General features: G+C 36.9%; 1 long non-coding RNA gene and 1 other non-coding gene across 2 annotated transcripts; one reads left to right on the top strand and one right to left on the bottom strand.

Moving 5' to 3' along the window:
- Positions 1 to 365: 365 nt before the first annotated feature.
- On the top strand, positions 366 to 908 carry LOC141658833 (uncharacterized). Its single transcript, XR_012549464.1, has 3 exons — positions 366 to 554; positions 659 to 763; positions 875 to 908. It is a non-coding gene; the product is annotated as an uncharacterized LOC141658833 (long non-coding RNA).
- Positions 909 to 10,676: 9,768 nt separating this feature from the next.
- LOC141589503 (small nucleolar RNA R71) lies at positions 10,677 to 10,783 on the bottom strand. The gene has a single exon (XR_012520438.1). It is a non-coding gene; the product is annotated as a small nucleolar RNA R71 (small nucleolar RNA).
- Between the last annotated feature and the right edge of the window lie 11,228 nt (positions 10,784 to 22,011).

The raw sequence follows: 22,011 nt of genomic DNA, 5'->3' as shown, positions 1-22,011 counted from the left end.
ACATTGTATTATTTAGTCTGAGACTTTTTCTACTTATTCGTTATATATTGTTCTTCGTTCATTCATTCTTCGTTTACTAATATAATCGTTGTATGTAGTTTTCTGTATCAATGTGCTACTCAAAGCGAAGCAACGAAAGTAGTCGGATACATGTGCCCGGTGAAACTTTCTGAATATATGCAAAACGGGCGACAATGTGAAGATTATATTGCACATGTCTGGAAGATTCAAGAGGAAAAGAATTATATCTTGGGCGCATTTTATGAGAGGTAATAATTTTATTTGTTTTAATTTATTTTTATATTTTATAGTAAAATATTATTTATTACTAGTAACTCTAACTATGAACTTATATCTCTAGCAACCATTGGATGTTGATCGTTACTTGTTTGGGGCTAAATACTATTTATATTTTGGATTCGGACAAAAAAACAACAAAGAAATTGGACATAAAAGGAAGACTAAAAAACGCTTGGTTTTTACATTGCGCTCAAGGCGGAAGGCGTAATTTCGCTAGAAAGAATAATAAGCTCATCATTAAAGATGACATCGTGGTAAGTAAAATATAAACTCTTTTTATATTGTAACGACTAACTCTAAATTATATTACATTTTACATGCTATATAATTAATATGATTTTTTTTCTTTAAAATTTAGTGTCCCCAACAGCCAAATAATTACGAGTGTGGTTATTATGTCATGAAGTGGATGTACAACATAACTTTTTTATTTACAAGGAGCAATGAAGAACAATTTGAGAAGGTATATATTATTTAAATTCTTGGTATGGTTTATTTATGTAGTTATAGCTTTATATTCTTACTAATTGACCTATTTGTCAACTATAGCTTATGGCGAATTCACCTATGTCAGATGCCGACATTTATGAGATCAAAGAAGAGTGGGCTACCAATTGTTTACCGAATTTGTAGATTAGTTATTAACTAAGGCTTGTGTTATTCATACGGTTGAATGTATTTTTTGGTGATAGTTAGTGATGATTTTATTTTGTTGGATGTAATGGCACATGGATGTTATTAGTTTGTTGGACTTGTGGTGTTTGGAATATTACAATTGTGGTTAAATTTCTATTCACAGGTCTTCTTTGGTTCATATAATATTTGGAATCATAATATTTATGGGGAGGCTCTGCCGAAATTTCCGTAGATTTTTTTTTTTAAAAAAACATATAAATATAGTTATTACGACGGTTTCTTTAAAACCGACGCTAAAATGTTATCAAACAAAAAAAAATCAAAAAAAATTCGCCTTTAATGGCGGTTCATCAACAATCAACTGACATTATAAATACCTATAATGGCGGTTTCTTAACTACAACCGACGTTATAATAACCTATCGCGACGGTTCTGTAACTACAACCGACGTTATAGATAACATGTAGTGTCGGGTTTGAGGGTAAATTTATTTTGAAATACCTATGGCGGCGGTTTTGATGAATTACAATGGCGGTTCTTCTATAAAAACCGTCGTATTAGATAAGTTTATAATGGCGGTTTTGTATAAAAACCGCCACTATAAGATAGCTATAGTGGCGGTTTAACAACAGCCTACAATCGCCGTAAAGTTTATACGATGCCGCGATAAACGACGCACCCTAAATCTCTAAAAACCGCCGTAAGGTCATTTATAACCGCCACCGTAGGGGGTTTTTCTACTAGTGTCTTATGCATGCAAACATGAATAAAGATAAAGAAGAAATCATCATTCTTACAATAAAATTTCAGATTATTGGGCACAAATGAGTTCTCCTACTCACTTGTTCTTGAGCTCTCCTAAAATTGGATGAACAAAGGATTCAAGATTAGAATCCCTCCCAAGGAATAATACCCGAGATAACCTCTTAATAAGATTAATATTATTAATACTAAAACAATATTAATCTAAATAAAATTGACCCAAAAATATTGATTTTGGTCTCTTACTTTTTGATTAAGAGAAGGGAGAAGAAGAAGTAATTTTATCTCTCTAAAATTCTATATTTTTAGACGATGTTAGAATGAATAATACACTAACTAATGATGTAGTATATTATGTTAAATTATAGAGAAAATCCTTTGGTCTTTTCTACAAGGAAAACCGAGTAGGGGGAGGGTAAAAGGGCCAATGCATGATCAAGGTGTTCTTCACAAGAGCAACTAGGTTTGCATGGCTAGCAATTAGGTAAATGATTATGCTTTCCACTTAAAATTAATCAACACAATATTTAGCCTAATACACCCTCTATTTCGGTCCATTTAAGATAAAATGGATTCCATTTTATGTTTGTCTGTTTGTCAATTTGTCACATGTCACAAGTCATGTAAAATTGTTATGCATTTTTAACATATTAAAAATCAACGCATTAATAAAAATATATCATGTACAAAATCGACTTAGTAATTCATAATTACTTGTACCAAAATTATTTACCAATTATAAATCACAACATCTTGTATTTATAATAAATTATTCATTCAAATTCAATTGTTTCTGTAAACAATAATTTCATCTAAGTAATAAAACAATTCGATCACTTAGACCGTATCTTATTTAATCAAATTATAATGAGATACATAAATATTACTTCCAAAATCGTCCGTCAATTTTAAGTAATTTAATTAACTCGTATCGTCATACGATCAATTAAATAATCAATTAAGAGTGTTACCCTTTAGGTATGACCTAAGGGGATCAACTGATCAACACCGTCACACGACAGTAATGTCAAACTTAGTCGGCCAATCATTACCGATATGTGTGGACCAGTTGACAGTAAAATATTACTTCCCAATTTTATTCTTAAAATGAGACTTAAACATGTGATCAACATGAACGACAGTTGTGATCGCATTATTGTCGGAGGACACATATTCCAACTGAAAATGCCAAACATCAAAACAAATGGCAAAGAAAGTGTTCTCAAAATGTTAATGCCACAAATTGGGGGGAAAAACAACAACAAAGCAAACTCCCATATGAAACTCAAAGTTCTATTGATCCCTTTTCCATCGTATCAACTTTTATGCATGGTGCACTAGTGGAGAAACTCCCTACGGGGGCGGTTATAAATGAACTTTTGCGGCGGTTTTTAGAGATTTAGGGTCCGTCGTTTATCGTGGCGTCGTATAAACTTACGACGGTTGTAGACGGTTAATGAACCCCCGCAATAGCTCTTCTATAGTGGCGGTTGTTATACAAAACCGCCATTATAAACTTATATAGTACATCGGTTGTTAGATATGAACCGCCACTCTAACTCATCTATAGTGGCGGTTAGTTTTTGAAAACCACCACCATAGATATTTTAATAATAAATTCCCACCGCAACCTGCCACTATATGTTCTCTATAACGTCGGTTGTTGTTAAAGAACCACCACTAAAGGTAATTATGACGTCGGTTGTTAGTAAAGAACCGCCACTAAAGGTGAAATAATAGTGGCGTTTCATACTTAAGAACCGCCACCATAGATAGATATTTTTTTTAAAAAAAAATTATTTGCTACCAAAATTTCGACATCAATGTCGACATTGATTTGATAAGCTAAATAGCGATATAAAGAAACAATACATATGAAAGAGTGCCAACCTACAAACTTGCATATCATCCGACAAAACAATAATGTCGATGTTCAAAATTACACATCCAAGTGTATAAATACCATACACGTCTTAGTGAGTAAACTAATCTAACATTTCATGTTCTCTAAACATTTAATAACCCACTCGTCTTTAACATCTTTCATCTCGTCAATTAACATAGTTGAATCTGCAATAATACATTTAGCAAACCAATAGTTAGAAAAACAACCTAAACATTATTAAAATCAAAATAAGATCCTAAAGAACACTCCGGAGTTTGATCGAAAGATTTTCATGAGCGAGACAAAACCATCACAAATAATAACTAATAATAAAACCTTAAAAAAGCATGAGCAAATAGTGTATCAGGATAGAATTCATTCATTTAGACAAACTCCGAACAAAAAAGGACAAGGGCACTAGCCAAAATTCCCAAATTTCACATTTATACTCTAATTCTATAATCACACAAAGCACTGCAACTTTGAAACCCCATGTACACCCACCTTACCCGGCAATATGCGGAAGCCTTTGAGGCACTAGGGCATGTTGTCGTTTGAAAAACCATGTAAAGGGATACACAAAAACTAGATGTAATCATACAACTATGTCCAACATACATCAATGAAACAAGAAAAGTACTAGGTAAAACTAGGTATATCCTAGAAATGTTCACAGTGCCCCCACAAAAAATTGGAAAACAAAAAGCACTTAAAATACTTTCTCCGCCCCAATTATTTGTTTAACTTTTAAAATTTTTTGTAAGACGTATTTTAATCAAATATCAACAAATGATTGGAACAGAAGCAATAATAAGATTGCAAATTAATACCTCAGCAATCAAGTGATTTTGGGTGCACCCACTTCAAATGTAGATTGATACCAAGTTCTTGAGATAATGAAGATCTAAGGCACAAAAATCAATCAGATATAGAGAGTGAAATAAAGTAAAAAGAGACCAGGCTGCAAAAATTAAGGGCGCCGCCGTGCAGGACTATCAAGTTGGTAAGTAGATGTAAGCAATCATACGGAATCGTACAAAACACAAACTATATTGCAATAAATTTCCCATGTCCCGCATTAATGATACTACATTTCTAGCCCCGGGAAAGAGAACTAGCAAAAACTCAGTACAAAGTTACACCGCAAAGCATGTTCTTAGATTCTTTCAAATGCGATAATCAGGTATGAAGCTTATTAATATTGGTCTACTTAAACAAGCAGCTCAGTGTCAGAAGAATCAAAATATTACATTGAGTTTGAATATAGTAGCTAATACAAACCTTTTGACTTGGTCGAGAATGAATCCAAATCAGTTGATAAACTCAAAGATGAACTTGGGCCGTAACTACTATTGCTGCTAGATGTACTCAACTCATTGAAGGAGATATCAAGTCTACCAGTGCCCAATGGATGACATGTAACTTTTGTTCTTTTCATTCTGAAAAGGTGAATAAATGGGTAAAAAGCATTCAGATGACAGTGATTTGAATTCCAAATTTCCAATCATTGACAGATGAGGAACAAAAATATGAAGGTTACATGAAAACAAAAACAATACCTTGCTTTTATCAATTACATTAGCTTTGCGCTTCATCAAATCCTTAGTTTTATTGATCTAACTAACTTGCTAAGACCAGCTTGTGCAATTCTCTTCAAGACTTTCCATCTCGCAATATTGCTTCACTTGGGCAACACTGACATTTTCCTTGTGCCCACGAGAGATCACCTTAACAAAGGCAGAAATCAGTTCAAAACCTGCTCTTATCCCTTCTTCGTCTAAACAGTAAGCGTACTCAGGTACCTTTGTCATCTTAAGGATTAAACAATAACAGGAACGCCATAATTGGTGGCTATGCACAGAATCCATGGTGGGACTATACAACCCAAATTAGAAGAGCAGAAAACATTATAAAATCATTTCAATTAACCAGATGAATAAGCTAATGAGTAATGACTTCTTACTTGCGCTGGTTTTGTCAAACTTAGTGATGTGCTATATAGATTGATACTTAGTTTCGTCAACGCGGTGGTGTGCTGTTTAAATTATGTTCACTAAGACCTTAAAAAAGCATGAAATGTATCTAAATAGAATTCAGGAGATTATCAGAGCTCATAAAATTCAGAAAAAAAGGACCTGTCAGGCTGTCACACATAACACTAATTCTTGAAAAACATCTCACAAATATAATCAATAGTATTGGGGTTTGGGAAATTGGGGAAAAAGAAAATTCGAAAACTGAATTGGGTTTGTAAACTTACCAGGAAATAGGAAGTGGTGACGGACAATGGTGGCGTCGGACAGAGGACAGCGGTACCGTGGTGGTTGCGAACACCGGTGGCGTCAGAAGGAGGGAGGAAGAGAATACGAATAAGGTTTAACGGATTAATTATCAATTAGTATGGTTTAACTGGTGAAATGTGTAAGTCCTAACCCTTGGATGTTTGACATTGTCTCTTAGGAATCCAAATTAAATTAATTATATAAAATTTCCACCTCAAGTATCAATTCATTAAAATTGTAGAACCATCATTCAAAAACAATTTTCAGAATGATCCTCATCATGTAAATTAAGAGGTCAAACGATGCCCGGTTTTCTTTATGATCAAGGAACCTATGGTCACAGCAAAGGTTCAGAAGACAGTTGATCATAGTATCGATCTCGGTCTCAATAACTTATATTTTTTAGCTCTAACAATCTAAGCTTGCTAAATGCAATCGATATGCGGTAAAGTTTGATAGCAATGATCTTTACTAGATAATCATGTTGCAATGTCGTCGCCCTGATACAAGTAAACTAATACTATTTTAATGAGAAAATAAAACAACAGCAAATATTAAGCACAAATATAAACTATACGATGTACCTAATCAATGTGTTGACTCTTGACTTGGATGTCGTATATCTTCTTGGCAACAGCCTTATCTTCATCTTATCACGGGAAGGCCAACACACAGCAATGAAAAACAATGTGGTGTTATCCTCCATCTTCTTCATTGCAGAGTTGATAGTTAATGGATACTTAAACTTTCTATTACTCCAATATTTGGTCTCTGGTTCATCGAATTGGTCCACAAATGTCATCAAATAAACTCATACCACAATCCTGCGACATTGTCATTTCCATTGTATAGATAAACCAATACTAAAACTAATCCAATTAAAAAAAGTTAATGTAAAAAAACCAATTACATAACCCCAAACTGAAATTAGGGTTTACTTTTACTGAAAGTGCAAAATGGAAGAGAAAAATAATAATGAAAACTTACCAATTAAAGAGAACATAAAGATCAAAAGTGATCGAAGAGACAAAGGACCAAGTTGAACATAGGCAACGCATTAATGGCAGAAGCGTAGTGGGTAGAGGCAGAGAAAGGGAAGACGAAGAAGGAAGAAAGAAAGGAGGAAGGAGGGAGGAAGGAAGAGGACATCACCGGTGATGGTGGTGGTGGTGTCGCTTGTGATGGTGGTGGTGGCCTTATTTTTATTTTTAGTTTAGGAGAAATCGAATTACCTGACCCGGAAGGAGACGAAGGGGAGTGAAATTGATCAGCATAGTGGTTGAATTAGAAGAAAAAGAAGGGCGATGGTGCGTGAGAGCTGGGGAGGCGATATCCTTGGCGGAGGAGTGGTCACCGGAGTGGAGGAGGTGAAGGCGATATTGGTGGAGGGAGTTAGGGTTTCACAGGAGAATGGGGAAAAATGAAATTGAATGGAGGGGATTGAGGTTTGGCAGTGTGTGTGAGAATTCTAAATGCTTTATTTTATCTTTTTGTTATTAAAGTCGGTTGTGATTAAAAACCGACACAAAAATATATAATGGCGGTTTTTAGCCTAAATTTTTTTAACTTAGCATTAACACTTAGCGTCACTTTTAACGTCGGTTGTTAATACAACCGCCGTAATTGACTTATGATGGCGTTTTCTATTTGAAACTGCCGTAAAAAGTTTCAATTATCATGTCGGTTCTTACTTAAACCGCCACAATAGAGCTCCTACATATATAAAAATTGTGTTCCCGCCAATTTTTTGGGCTTTTCGCGGTGTTTTTATTAGAACCGCCACGATAAAGGCGTCACAATAGGGGATTTTTCTACTAGTAGAGAGGGGACGACCCTTCTTCTTGTCTAGGCAAGAAGAGGAATTCCGCGATCCTCCAGTGTTTCTAACACCATCGGGAGTCTACACTTGACAAAAACATTTAACGATTGAGGACAAAGGTACCCTAGCTTGACACAACTTGGAGGTGATTTATTGGTATCCTTCTAGGCTTAGTATTTTGAACAAACCATATCTATAATGGATTGTGTACCCTTAGATTGCTTCCCCCTTAGATAATTTCCGCCACTTAGATGAGGAAAGTGGCTATTCATTTTTGTAGATGCATCCATTTACTTGTTTTGTGTGCTTTAATGCTTGGATGTGTCGCCATTTTGGCAAGCCCCACCATGCCTTGCAAGAAGGAATCCTACCTCATGGTTGTCTTGTTGTGAGTTGAAGGGGCGGAGTGAGACCCGCTAATTGTCTCACATCGGCTATATTAATAGGTTAGTTTGAATAAGGGTCCTAGTTTTTGTCACCTCTTTACTCGGGATGAGCAAATGTTCGGTTTGAGGATATTTGATGTGACTCATATTTGAGCATATCTAGTCCCCGAATTAGGCTCGTTTCTATGCTTTTTAGTGCATAATTAGGTCATTTACTAACTTTAGTTTCCCGTTTTGCATATTTTTTGAGATTTTGTTCTCTTGGTAAGAAAGGAGTGCAAACCTTGCATTTTCATGGCAAAATGAAGCTAAATTGATCAAATTCAATGACCAAGCATCAAAGAGAAAGACAATGCTAGAAGACTTATGTAGGAAATAAAGTAGATTGGGCAATGATGAAAGGATCCTTGCATCTCCAACAAGATCCCCGAGGATTGTTTAGAAAAGAAAAGAAGAGAAGTGACTGACAAGGAATCCGAGCGTCTCCCTGCCCAGGACGAGCGTCTCCCTGCTACAATCCGAGCGTCCCGATGCCAAGACGCTCGTCTTGAGGCCAAATGATCCGAGCGTCCCTCCCACAATCCGCTCGGATCCCCATGCAGAACCAACCATCCCTGGTGCCTAGACGCTCGGGACGAGCAGATCTTCTGGAGACCACCAAAACGGAGATGAGCATCTCCTTGGAGAGGAGAATTTCCTCAACTTTTTATAAGGGTCTTAATAGTCATTTAAGCCCTTGGTAACCCTAATTCTTGTACCTAATATCTATTATAAATAGCCCATTGTACTACCTAGATTAGCATGTCATCTTAATAGGATCTTAATCTTATCTTAATCAAGTCCTAATACTCTCTTAATCTTGTAATCAATTCTTAATTTAGCATTAATACAAATCTCATTTCTTAATCATTCCTTAATTTCTCTATTGTTCATTATTTATTTCGGGTAATTAGAAGATTATTTGGGTTTATTTGGAAGATTGACAACCTTCCATCAATCATCAAGTACTTCTATTATTCTTTGCTTTATTATTTGGAATCATCTTTATATGTATAATTCTCTCTTAATCCCTTTTTAATTATTGTTAATCATCTTCATTTGTTCATCATGTTTTGCCTTGTTAGTATGATTGACAACCTTGTTAGCATGTTAAACTTGATAATGAGTGAGTAGTTTCCTTAACTAGGGTTAATGGGGAATTAGGGGAAACCAATATGGGTATTGATTCATGCTTAATCTAATATGTTTTCATAATTAAGTTGCTTGCTTGTTGTGATTTCAACTTATGCACATGTTATGTTTGATGAAATGCGAGCCTATGAATCCTTGCATTTTTTATCCATCACTTACCTTTTCAATGTGACTTGTAAGACATAAACCAACTCGAGTCTCATTAGACCATGCATATAGTTGGATAAGGAGGATTAAGTCGACTTGTAGGTGTTGTACAATCTAATCGATTCGGCTCCGGGACCCAAACCTTCTTAGGGATTGTAATATATACACTAACTCGATCCCAACACAACAATAAGTGCTTGCATCTAGTAGGAAACATGTTTATATGATCAAATCCCATGAATCCCCTATGAACCCATGAAACCCTAGTGCCTTTAATGAATTGTTTACATCTCATTTAATCATCTTGCTTGCTTTCATTACTTTATTTACATTGTTATTTAGTTTAGTTGATCTGCTACCTCAACCCAAATTGTGACACCCTTAGACACAACCATTTGCAATCGAAAATCCTACATCAATACCCGTTCCTTGGGATCCGACCTTTACATACCTCTTTACTAAGAGTAGAGTAGTTTGTGAAGTTATAAATATTGTTTTGGTCTAGGTAACTCTTAACGACAAGTAACCAAAATCCATACATCCGACCAAAAATGGCGCCGTTGCCGGGGACGGTGTTAACTTGATTTGATTTTCTTTGATTGTTTTTAGTTGTGCCTTTCTTTACCTTGGGGAAGTCAAAATCCTCAAGGTTTGCTCTAATTGATTTCAAGTTGTTTGATATTTTGCATGTCTAGGAGATCACAAGGTAACTTGTTACCCATTGATCTTGAAATTGAAAGAACTTTGACCAACAATAGAAGTCTTGCTAGAAATACTTTGAGAGGTATTGGTGAGATTGTGGACATTCAACCAAATAACATTGAGTTCATCAACCCTTTTGCAAGAGAAGGAGAGGATAACCCAAACACATAACCAACCACAAAATAACCCCCACAATGCCCAAATTTTCATCACATTCCGTACCAACCGAGGACAACCTACCAAATGGTACTCCCACACCACAAAATTTGACCGGTAATTTCATTGCAAAATCCGCATTTATACAATTAGTTGAGAGAAGTCAATTTGGGGGAATGCTTAGTGAAGACCCTCATTATCATATGGAGACTTTTTGTGACTATTGTGATGTGATTTCTCAAACCAGAGTGACTTAAGACCAAATTCGATGGGTCTTATTTCCTTTTTCTTTGATTGGTTCCGCGAAACAATGGTTGAAGAGCCTAGATAAGGCTATTCTTGGTATTGACTCTTGGAAAAATTGGCACTTGCTTTCTACAAGAAATTCTATCCTCCGGAAATGACTAACATGTTGAGAGCCCAAATCGCCGGGTTCAAACAAAGGGATGAAGAATCCTTGTATGAAGCATGAGGGACATTCAAGGATACTTGCCGATCTTGTCCACATCATGGACTTAGCGAGTGGTTCCTTGTACAACAATTTTTTAATGGTCTATATGAAGACTCCCGAAACATTCTCAATATGGGATCAAATGGTATGTTTACCGAAGTTGATGATAATCAAACATGGAACAAGATTGAGGAAATGGCGGTCCATAACTCATAATATAGTAGACCTCGTAAGGCTACTAGAGGAGGAAAGCATGAAGTGGACTCTATTACACAATTGCGTGCTCAACTTAGTGCTCATATTGATACCATTAATTTGAAGTTTGAGAAGGCTATGGCTAAGCTTGAAGAAGCCTCAAAATCGCCTAAGCAACATGTTAATGCCATGGTGGCATCTTCATCAATTCCAAGTGGAGTATGTGAGAGTCGTGGAACTTTGGGACATGACCAAAGTGAATGTAGGGGAACAAGTGAACAAGTGAATGCTTTCCAAGCATACAAGAGTGGTACCCCTTATTCCAACTATTACAATGAAAACACCAAATTCCATCCCAACCTCTCATACAAAAGCCAAAATGTTCAAAACCCTCAAACAACATACACCCCACCTTCAATGAGAAACCAAGCTTAAAGACCCTTTTACAATCAAAACCAAGGTTATCAAAACCAAACTCCATACAATGAAACAAATGACCAAGGTTTTGATGTTCAAAAAGCGGTCCTCCAAATGCAAAAGAACCAACAAGAATTTTTCACTCAAATGCAAAAGGATGGCCAAGTAAAAGACATTACCATTAACAACATACTAGCTCTCACAAAGATGTTGGAGACCCAAATGTCTCAATTAGCATCTTCAAGTTCACAAAGACAAAAGGGGCAATTACCACCTCAAGGTAATCCCCCAAGACAAGAATCGGTGAGTGCCATCCATTTGAGGAGTGGTACAAGGTATGAAGGGCCGAAGACGCCCGTTGATGAAGATGTTGTGAATGCTAGTGACAAGGAAAGAGTTGTTGAAAACTCTAAAGAAGAAGAACCCGCCACCATTCAAGAAGTTTCAAAGGAGAATGAAGAGAAGGCTAAAGAGAAAGAGCCTATTGTGATTCGGCTTCCATTTACAAGTCGTCAAGCTAAGCCTAAGTTTGATGAACAACTTGGGAAGTTTATGGAGATTGTTAAGAACTTGGAAGTCTCAATTCCATTTACAAAATTAATCAATCACATTCCGGCCTATGCGAAATACATGAAAGATATTTTTTACAAAGAAGAAATCCATCCGGAAACTTGAGACTATTGCTTTCACTAAGGTGAGTAGTGCCATGCTACAAGGAAGTTCACCTCCAAAACTAAAGGATCCGGGAAGCTTATCTATTCCATGTACCATTGGCGACACCACAATCAACAAAGCTCTATGTGACCTTGGGGCAAGTGTGAGTGTCATGCCATATTCAGTGTGCAAAAGGTTAGGAATGGGAGAGCTTAAGTGCACTAATATCACCCTTCAAATGGAGGATCGATCAACGAAGACACCTTTATGGGTATAGGAAGATGTGCCGGTAATAATTGGCAAGTTCTTCATCCCGGTGGACTTTGTTATTGTTGATATGGAGGAAGACTCCAACATTCCTATCATTTTTGGAAGACCTTTCTTACACACCGCGGGAGCGGTGATTGACGTGAAACATGGAGAGCTCACCCTTGAAGTGGGATATGAAACAATCACTTTTAATCTTGACAAGACAATGAGAGCTCCCCGATTGCATGAGCCATGTTTCATGGTTGATCATTATAGCCGAGAAAGTGATAGGAAGAAGTTGGCATCTCAATGCAAAGAACAAGCTATGGGTAATGAATCACCACCCATATAGAAAGAAAAAGTGAAAGATGCTCCGTCCAAGGAGCAAGAAAGTCTCAACAAAGAGAGCTTGAAAAGCTTACTCATGACAAGTAAAGAAGAAGGCCTTATTGGCCATGACAAGAAGGAAGAAGAGTTGCTCTTGTCAACTCGCGATATTATTGGGGAACAAGTAGATGAATTATGCGGTCTTTGGGATGATGAGTTTGAAGGGATATTCAATCCCTATATCGGTAATACTATGACCCAAGACCACATTGAAGAACAACAAGTGCAAAGGTCTGAAGATCTTTATCATGACAATGAACAAGCTTTCGATTATTGATGTGTAGTGTTTTGACATAGTGTGGGGATAGTAATTGCCTAGGCTATTCAAGCCTTTGTAGTGCCCCCACAATGAAGACCAAAGGAATGAAGAGTAAATGACACGGGTTATGAAATACCCACGGATGGAACTGAATTCGTGTGGTAAAGGGAAGATCCGAGCGTCCCGACCCAGAACCCGCTCGTCCTGAAGACAATCCGAGCGTCCTGGTGAGAAGACGCTCGTCCTGAGAGAGCTGGAAAAAAAAATTTTGGACTGACTGAGAATCCGACCGTCCCCATAGAAAATCCGCTCGTCTCAGTCAGGACGCTCGTCCCACAAAGAATCCGCTCGTCCTAGTACTGGTAAAATTTGGGATTTCTCCCTGACAAGGAATCCGAGCGTCTTCACAGCAATTCGCTCGTCCTCCTTCAAAAGACGCTAGTCTTTCTTAGAAGACGCTCGTCCCAGAACGTCCAGAATCCGAGTGTGCCGTGGAGAATCCACTCATCTCCCCTCTGAAATTCAAAACCAACGGATTAAAACCCCACCTTCCCAAATTCATTTTACTCATTCATAACACAAACACATCTCCAAAACCCTCAATCCCTCCATCCACAAAAATCAAATTTCTCAACCAAATTCACCCAAATTAATTCCAAACTCCCTCAAAACTCAAACAAATCACTCCTTTGTCAACAACAAGCAATTAAAACACCAAAATGTTCAAAGTTTAAATCGATTTTTAGGATACAAGGCAAAATTCAACTATCCTAAATCGATTTGGGTCTTATTGGAATTTGAAGAAATCAAGCTTATCTGTGGTGTTACTACATAAAGGAGAACATGGCAAGAACAAAAGGCGGAAGCAAGGCACCCCCAAAGAAGAAACTTTCCAAAATACAACAAGCTCTACAAGTTTTTCAAGCATCTAAGTCATTGGTGGTTCCAAATGCAAGGATGGAAATTCAAGAGTCTATTCCTCCTATGGAAGCTACTACTTCTACTCCGGTTGTTGAACAACTAGATGATTATCCGGAGGTCCGACTTTCATAGGAAGAAATTTGTTTCCCTTGCTAAGAAATCCATTTTACCCACCAAATTCATATGCCAAGAGACCTTGTCAAAATTGGGTGTCTTAGAACAAACCAAGACCTTTTTCGAGTCCATGGGATTGACGACTTTGTTTGATATGCAAGAGTTGACTTACTCATCCCTCACCTTAAAGTTATTAAGATATTTGAAAGTTACCAAGGTGGAAACCCGAACAAACATTGAATTCCGTCTCGAGAATATTGATAGAAAATTGTCTTTTCGCGAGTTTGGTGAAATTTTTGGCCTTGGCAATGACCCAACTTACACGAGGAAACCTACCAAGTATGATCCCGCTCCCTTATGGAAGGCTATTACCGGGAGAGAGTTTACATCTTACCATGATTGTCGTGCTCTTTTTGTCCATTATCCGGGCATAAGAGTATGGCACAAGGTTGTTGGGCATACTTTGATTGCTAGGAAGGGAACGAACCATTTCACCGAACTTGACTTTATTTATCTCGAGTCGACCTTGAACATTGGAAGAGAGTTCACCAAAAAGTACAACATTATTCAACTTTTGTTTGAGAGGTGGCTCAAAGTCGATCATGGCAAAGAAGGCACAGCCTTTATTGTTAATGGAGGTTTGGTAACTTATTTGGCTAAACACTTTAACCAGAACTTCAACAAGGATAGCACCTATAAACCGGTTAAGGGAGGCCATATCATCGATCTAGCCACCATGGTTCCAAAATTTAAATGGGTCAAGAATGATACTCTTGATGACAAATTTGGGTGGTTAACAAAAGATGCTAAATCCTTCACATTGCCAAGCAAGATTTGTCGATTAAATGTTCATAGGCCAAACTACCTTCTCTCTCTCTCTCTCCGAGGAAGCCGAGTATATTATACAACTCCAAGGAGAAGACATTGCCGAGCCCTCCTCCTCCATTATCACCCCACCTTACCTATTCACCTACCATGAATTTTAACCCGAAAATGTTAAGGCGGGGAATGACTACTCGACTCTCTTGATGAAAGAAATGCACAAGCAAGCTTTTGAGTATAGAGTCGATGCTTATAAAGCACAATATCCGCCTCTCCTACATCTTGGTAGGCAAGGACTTCTTGACCCATCTTGTCCTTTGCCTAGTTGGGCGGATAAGGAAATCTTCTTTCCTAGTGCTTCTAGAGGTGGTAGATTGGGTGAAGAGGAGATGGTTGTTGTTGAGAGTGGTGCACAAGAAGGTGAAGAAAATGAAGAAAATGAAGAGAATGAAGAAAATGAAGAAGAGGGTAGTGAGGAAGAAGAAGGAACTTCAAGTGCAAGTGATGATAACTCCGGATCTATGGAGGTTGATGATGATTCTAGTGAAGTTGGTGATGATGATGGAGATGATACTGATGACGCCAAGGGCGAAGATTGAGGATTAGAAAGCTCTTGGGAGGATACCACATTACTTTGTGAGTTTCCTACACCTCCTTTAAGGTTTGTCCATTTCTCTTATTTTTCATATAATTTTTATCTTGATCATGATTTTTGAGTCCTAGCACCAACTAGAGGACTCACACCTCGGCCACATTGAGGTGTTTCTTTTATTGTTCCCACATTCAAAATCCAAAATGACAATTGTAGTTTCATGCATAGCATCCTTATGCATGAACTCCCCCAATTTTTGACATTAAAAATAATGTCTATTTTGGTTTGGGGAAGTTTATGCATATGCATTGGGAGCTAATATAAATTATGCTCTCCAACATAACAAAAATCATGCATCATATAACATAGCTTAGTTTGCATTCACTCTTGTTTATATGTCATATAGTTTGCATTTAGCTTAGAAATCATGCATTTTCATATAAATTGCATAATTTCCTATCGTATTGGCCATTGAGGACAATGCCCATACTAATGTGGGGATGTAAAATTCTAACATGACTTCTAAAAACAAAAATGATAAAAATTGAACAATTTTGAAAAATACAAAAACACGTCTTTTAATTTAATTAATCACAAAATCCATAAAAATTTGAAAAATTCACAAAATTCAAAAACATGTTCATTTCCTTTGTAGTGTAGTCTTGTATATATTATTTTGTATATATTGTGTTTGTTTATCCGTTTTTACACTGATCGACTACGCCACCTCCGAGACACTAGGATATTGAAGACCGCACGGTATGATCTTTCCAATATCCTTTTTCCTCTTTATGTTAATGACTATGTGGCTTTATTTTGATTGATGCGGTATAAACAATGTGAATTTAGGATTGCACTAAGATTATTTGGCATACTAGTTGGTAGAAGCATATGCACTAGGATGTATAAATGTTAGCTGTATCATGGTATGTAGTTGCATGTTAGGAAAAATTTTGTGAAAGCATCTATTTGGGAAGCTTGACATGTGTATATAAGGCCCTTGTAGATACTTTTTCTTCTAAAGACTTTGATCATTAGAATACTTGTAAAACACCCTAGGATGTGTCATGCTAGTATCCTTTGACCCATAGATTAAGGCCTAGTCAAGAGTACCTTGTGGTGTGATAACTCCTTGGCTACCGTTTATTCTAAGGTGACCCTTGAAACCATGCAACCAACCATCATCCATGTTCTACCACATTTTGTCATGAAAGGGAATGGGCATAAAAATTGTTCAAAAATTTGAGTTCAAGAAATGAAAAAAAATAAAAAGTTTGCAATTACCTCAAAAGAAAAGAGGAGTAACAAAAATAGACTCCTAAAGCTTAAAAAATGAGCACCCTCACTACAAATAAGGTGACTTTGAAAATGTTCAAAAGAAAATGCAAAAAGTTGAAATTGTCAAGTGTTGAAAATGCCAAACATCAAAAGAAATGGCAAAGAAAGTGTTCTCAAAATGTTAATGCCACAAATTGGGAGGAAAAACAACAGCAAAGCGAACTCCGATATAAAACTCAAAGTTCTATTGATCCCTTTTCCATCGTATCCACTTTTATGCATGGTAGAGAGGGGACGACCCTTCTTCTTGTCTAGGTAGAAGGGGAATTCTGTGATCCTCCAGTGTTTCTAACACCATAGGGAGTCTACACTTGACGAAAGCATTTAACGATTGAGGATAAAGGTACCCTAGCTTGACACAACTTGGAGGTGATTTATTGGTATCCTTCTAGGTTTAGTAGTTTGAAGAAATCATATCTATAATGGATTGTGTACCCTTAGATTGCTTCCCCCTTAGATAATTTCCGCCACTTAGATGAGGAAAGTGGCTATTCATTTTTGTAGATGCATCCATTTACTTGTTTTGTGTGCTTTAATGCTTGGATGTGTCGCCATTTTGGCAAGCCCCACCTTGCCTTGCAAGAAGGCATCCTACCTCATGACTGTCTTGTTGTGAGTTGAAGGGGCGGAGTGAGACCCGCTAATTATCTCACATCGGCTATATTAGTAGGTTAGTTTGAATAAGAGTCCTAGTTTTTGTCACCTCTTTACTCGGGACGAGCAAAGGTTCGGTTTGGGGATATTTGATGTGACTCATATTTGAGCATATTTAGTCCCCGAATTAGGCTCGTTCCTATGCTTTTTAGTGCATAATTAGGTCATTTACTACCTTTAGTTTCCCGTTTTGCATATTCTTTGAGGTTTTGTTCCCTTTGTAAGAAAGGAGTGCAAACCTTGCATTTTCATGGCAAAATGGAGCTAAATTGATCAAATTCAATGACCAAGCATCAAAGGGAAAGACAATGCTAGAAGACCTATGTAGGAAATAAAGTAGATTGGGCAATGATGAAAGGATCGTTGCATCTCCAACAAGATCTACGAGGATTTTTAAGAAAAGAAAAGAATAGAAGTGACTGACAAGGAATCCGAGCGTCTCCCTGCCCAGGACGAGTGTCTCCCTGCTACAATCCGATCATCCTGATACCAAGACGCTCGTCTTGAGGCCAAATGATCCGAGCGTCCCTCCCACAATCGGCTTGGATCCCCATGCAGAACCAACCGTCCCTGGTGCCTAGACGCTCGAGACGAGCAGATCTTCTGGAGACCACCAAAACGGAGATGAGCATCTCCTTGGAGAGGAGCATCTCCTTGGAGAGGAGCACTTCCTCAACTTTTCTTAAGGGTCTTAATAATCATTTAAGCCCTTGGTAACCCTAATTCTTGTACCTAATCTCTAGTATAAATACCCCATTATACTACCTAGATTAGCATGTCATCTTAATAGGATCATAATCTTATCTTAATCAAGTCCTAATACTCTCTTAATCTTGTAATCAATTTTTAATTTAGTATTAATACAAATCTCATTTCTTAATCATTCCTTAATTTCTCTATTGTTCATCATTTATTTTGGGTAATTAGATGATTATTTAGGTTTATTTGGAGGATTGACAACCTTCCATAAATCATCAAGTACTTCTATTATTCTTTGCTTTATTATTTGGAATCATCTTTATAGGTATAATTCTCTCTTAATCCCTTTTTTCTTATTGTTAATCATCTTCATTTGTTCATCATGTTTTGCCTTGCTAGTATGATTGAAAACCTTGTTAGCATGTTAAAGTTGATAATGAGTGAGTAGTTTCCTTAACTAGGGTTAATGGGGAATTAGGGGAAACCAACATGGGAATTGATTCATGCTTAATCTAATATGATTTCATAATTAATTTTGCTTGCTTGTTATGATTTCCTTTGTAGTAATCACGATGACTTCTACTTGTGAAACCGTCACCATAGCTAGAGATTCATGGCTACGTTCATTTATGAACAAATATGTTTTAAAAGCCGACGGTAGTAATTTTAAAGATTGGGAGGAACAACTTCGATTAGCTGCCTCAGGTGATGGCAAATTACGCAACCTTGTCGATCCCTGTCCCCCTTCGCCTAATACTAGGGCCACTACCGATGTAAGGGAGGCTTTTTCAAATTATCAAAAGGAATCCGCTGCAATTAAAAATGTTTTGATTTTTTCAATGGATCCTGCTTTACAAAGGCAATGTGTCAAGTTTCGTGATGCACATGAAGTATTCTCGAGGCTTTCAACTATGTTTTCGCAAGCCCCGAGAATACTTCAATATGACACCGCAGTTCGTTTCTTTGAGGCTAACCTCAAAGATGGTCAACCTGTAAGTTCGCATGCACTTAAAATGATTGAGTACGTAGAAACTTTAGAGGGGTTGGGATGCAAGATCCCCGACGAACTTGTGGTGGACCGAGTGCTCCACTCTCTCTCGCACGTCAAAGGATTTACCCAATTTAGGGTAAATTACAATATGACAAACATGATAAAGAGTTTACATGAGCTCCATTCTCTGCATGTGCAAGCAGAGAAGGACATGGGATTGAGTGGGAGTACAAGGAAAGATGTGCTTGCAATAAACGTGAAGGGGAAGAAGCAATTTAAGAGGAACACAGGTAAGAAGCCCATCCAGGTGGAGGACAAAGGTAAAGCAATTGCGAATTGCTCTACCAAGCCTAAACCTATAAAGGGTAATCCTCTTAAAGATACTTATAATTATTGTAATAACAAGGGACATTGGAGGCGCAATTGCACGAAATACTTGGATGACATCCAAGCTGGCATTGTGAAGCCAACATGTAATTTCTCAACAGAATCTTTTATGATAGACATAAATTATGCTACAAATACAACTTGGGTATTAGATACTGGTTGTGGTTCTCACTTGTGCAATCATTTGCAGGGCCTAAAAACCATAAGAAAGCTAAACAAGGGTGATGTTTGTTATAAATCTATATCTCATTACTTAACATATTCTTATATGTCACAAATTAATTTAGTCATAAAACTAACTTAGATCTTATGCATGCAAACTAAATAAGAAAAGATAAGAAAATTGATTTCTCACCATCTAAATTTCGGTCATCATATGGGCACCAACAAGATCTTCTTCTTGTTAGTTCTTGAGCTTTCCAATAATGGATGAACATTCATGACTTCAAAATAGAAGCCCTCCAATTAGTAGCACCCAAGACTATCCCAAAATCCCACAAACTAATATGTACTAGATATTTGTAATGTGGTTTACCTTAAAATTGATTACTAATACTCATATACTACTACTAGTATTATTAGTTATTGATTCATACAAATTAGATTCATCAAACTTGATTTTATGATGAATAAGAGAGAGAAGTTTATGTTTTTCTTAAACATGAGAGAATGGGAAAAATAAGAGAAAAACTCTCTAATGTTATCTCCAAAAACCGGTGGGGAGGAGTTTTAGGCCCTTTTCATTTTGCTTTTTTGTCTTCATAAGATAAACTAGTGTAAGGCTTTGTCCATAGTCATGTCACTATCTAGTGTCATGGACAAATGAATAAGACAAATGGAAAAAGACAAAACTTCAAAGCATGCCCACCTAATTTCGGTTTATATGTAGTAATATGGAGTCCATTTTATTTGTGTCAATTGTACAATTGTATGTCATGTGACATGTCTTGTGTCATGTTTTAATTTAAAATACATATTTAACAAATTAAATATCATTTACAAATTAAATAAATCATATTTAACAAATTGACTAGTAATTTAAAATTACTTTCTCATAAAATGGTCATTTAATAACTAGTTAGTATAATTCACAACATCTTGTAATTATAACTAACTTATCATTCTCATCTCGCGTGTTTCGCAAACACCGATTAATTTTAGTAATAAAACTTCTTAAATTACTAAATAAAATCTCATATAATCACATTATAATAAGATGTCATTTTTCTCTCTTATAATAATTTGTTCAATTTTAAGGAATTAATTAATCTGTATCGTCATACAATTAAATAACCTTTTCAATTAAGGGAATCGTCCTTTAGGTGTGACCTCAAGGGATCAACTGATCACCACCGTCGTACGACAGTAATGTCAAACTCTAGCCATCTAATCATTACCGATATGTGTGGACCAGTTGACTATATATGTAATGTATCATCCCTTTCGTATTCCTGGTATGAGATTTAAATATGTGATCAATATGATCAACAATTGTGATCGCATTATTGTCGGAGGACATATATTCCAACAATCTCCCACTTGTCCTCGACAAGTGTGCATCACCAATTCTCTTGTCCTATTACTATCTCCCACTCAATACAAGGTGTCTTTCGGGTCGTACTTGCAATTGATCATATCGAGAGTGGTTTTGCTCGATCTGGAGAATAACTGATTGACCGGATTTATCTATCATAGATACCTTCCGAGCGTGGCCACACATTTCAAGTTCATTACTCCTCGAGTGGCCCTGAGATATTGTTTAACCCTGACAAGGGGGTGGACAATTCCTATCGCACTTATTCCCTTCGACTAGCCACAGCCATCATAACCCAAAATATGCCCATTTGACCCCATTTACAAAGGTCGTAGTAACACAAATCAAAGTTAATCTGAAATTGTGCCACCTTAGGCGAATTGTCTTTAGTCAAAAGAATTGACTCATTAGAATACTATAGTAGCTCTCGCCACGACCAGGCTATATAAATTTACCAGAACTCTATAAGCGGTCACTGCCCGACAAAGTGTTCCTAACAGTCTGCTTATGTGATCGACTAGTCATATCATATGACTCTATGGCAATTGAACTTGCCATCAATCGCATCACACTCTAGTCACTTCAAGACGTCACCTCATACAAGTGACTATGGGCGAATACCATGTTAATCCAGGTTCACTTTAACGGGGTTCAATGTTGTCTCTACAACCCGTTTGGATGTAACAAAGTATAATAAAAGAGTTTTAAAGTAAAACTCGAATGACAAATGCGATTATTACATATGAATAATCAATGCCTGATTACTACTTCATATTCTATAATCCAGTTTGATCTTGAATGTAGTTGTTTATCTCAATTTAATTGAATGACATGACTCATCATGTTAAGCCTATGAGAAGGCTTTGGTTAGTAGGTTTTATCAACTTCTTGTACCTTACTCAACCTCACTACATACTCGTTTTCCTTTGTAATGTATACATTTGCATTACTAAACTTTGTGAGTACGTGTCGAGATCCAATCAAGACATAGGCCCTCTAGCCTTAGAATATCTCCCACTGTTTTCACAGTGTGCGGGACTCATCCTTCTTGCACATCCCATGATTGCAAGTGTACTCAAT

The sequence above is a fragment of the Silene latifolia genome, chromosome 6 (genome assembly GCF_048544455.1).
Source record: "Silene latifolia isolate original U9 population chromosome 6, ASM4854445v1, whole genome shotgun sequence".
Classification (NCBI taxonomy): Eukaryota; Viridiplantae; Streptophyta; class Magnoliopsida; order Caryophyllales; family Caryophyllaceae; genus Silene; species Silene latifolia.
This window is presented reverse-complemented; position numbering and strand designations above follow the sequence as displayed.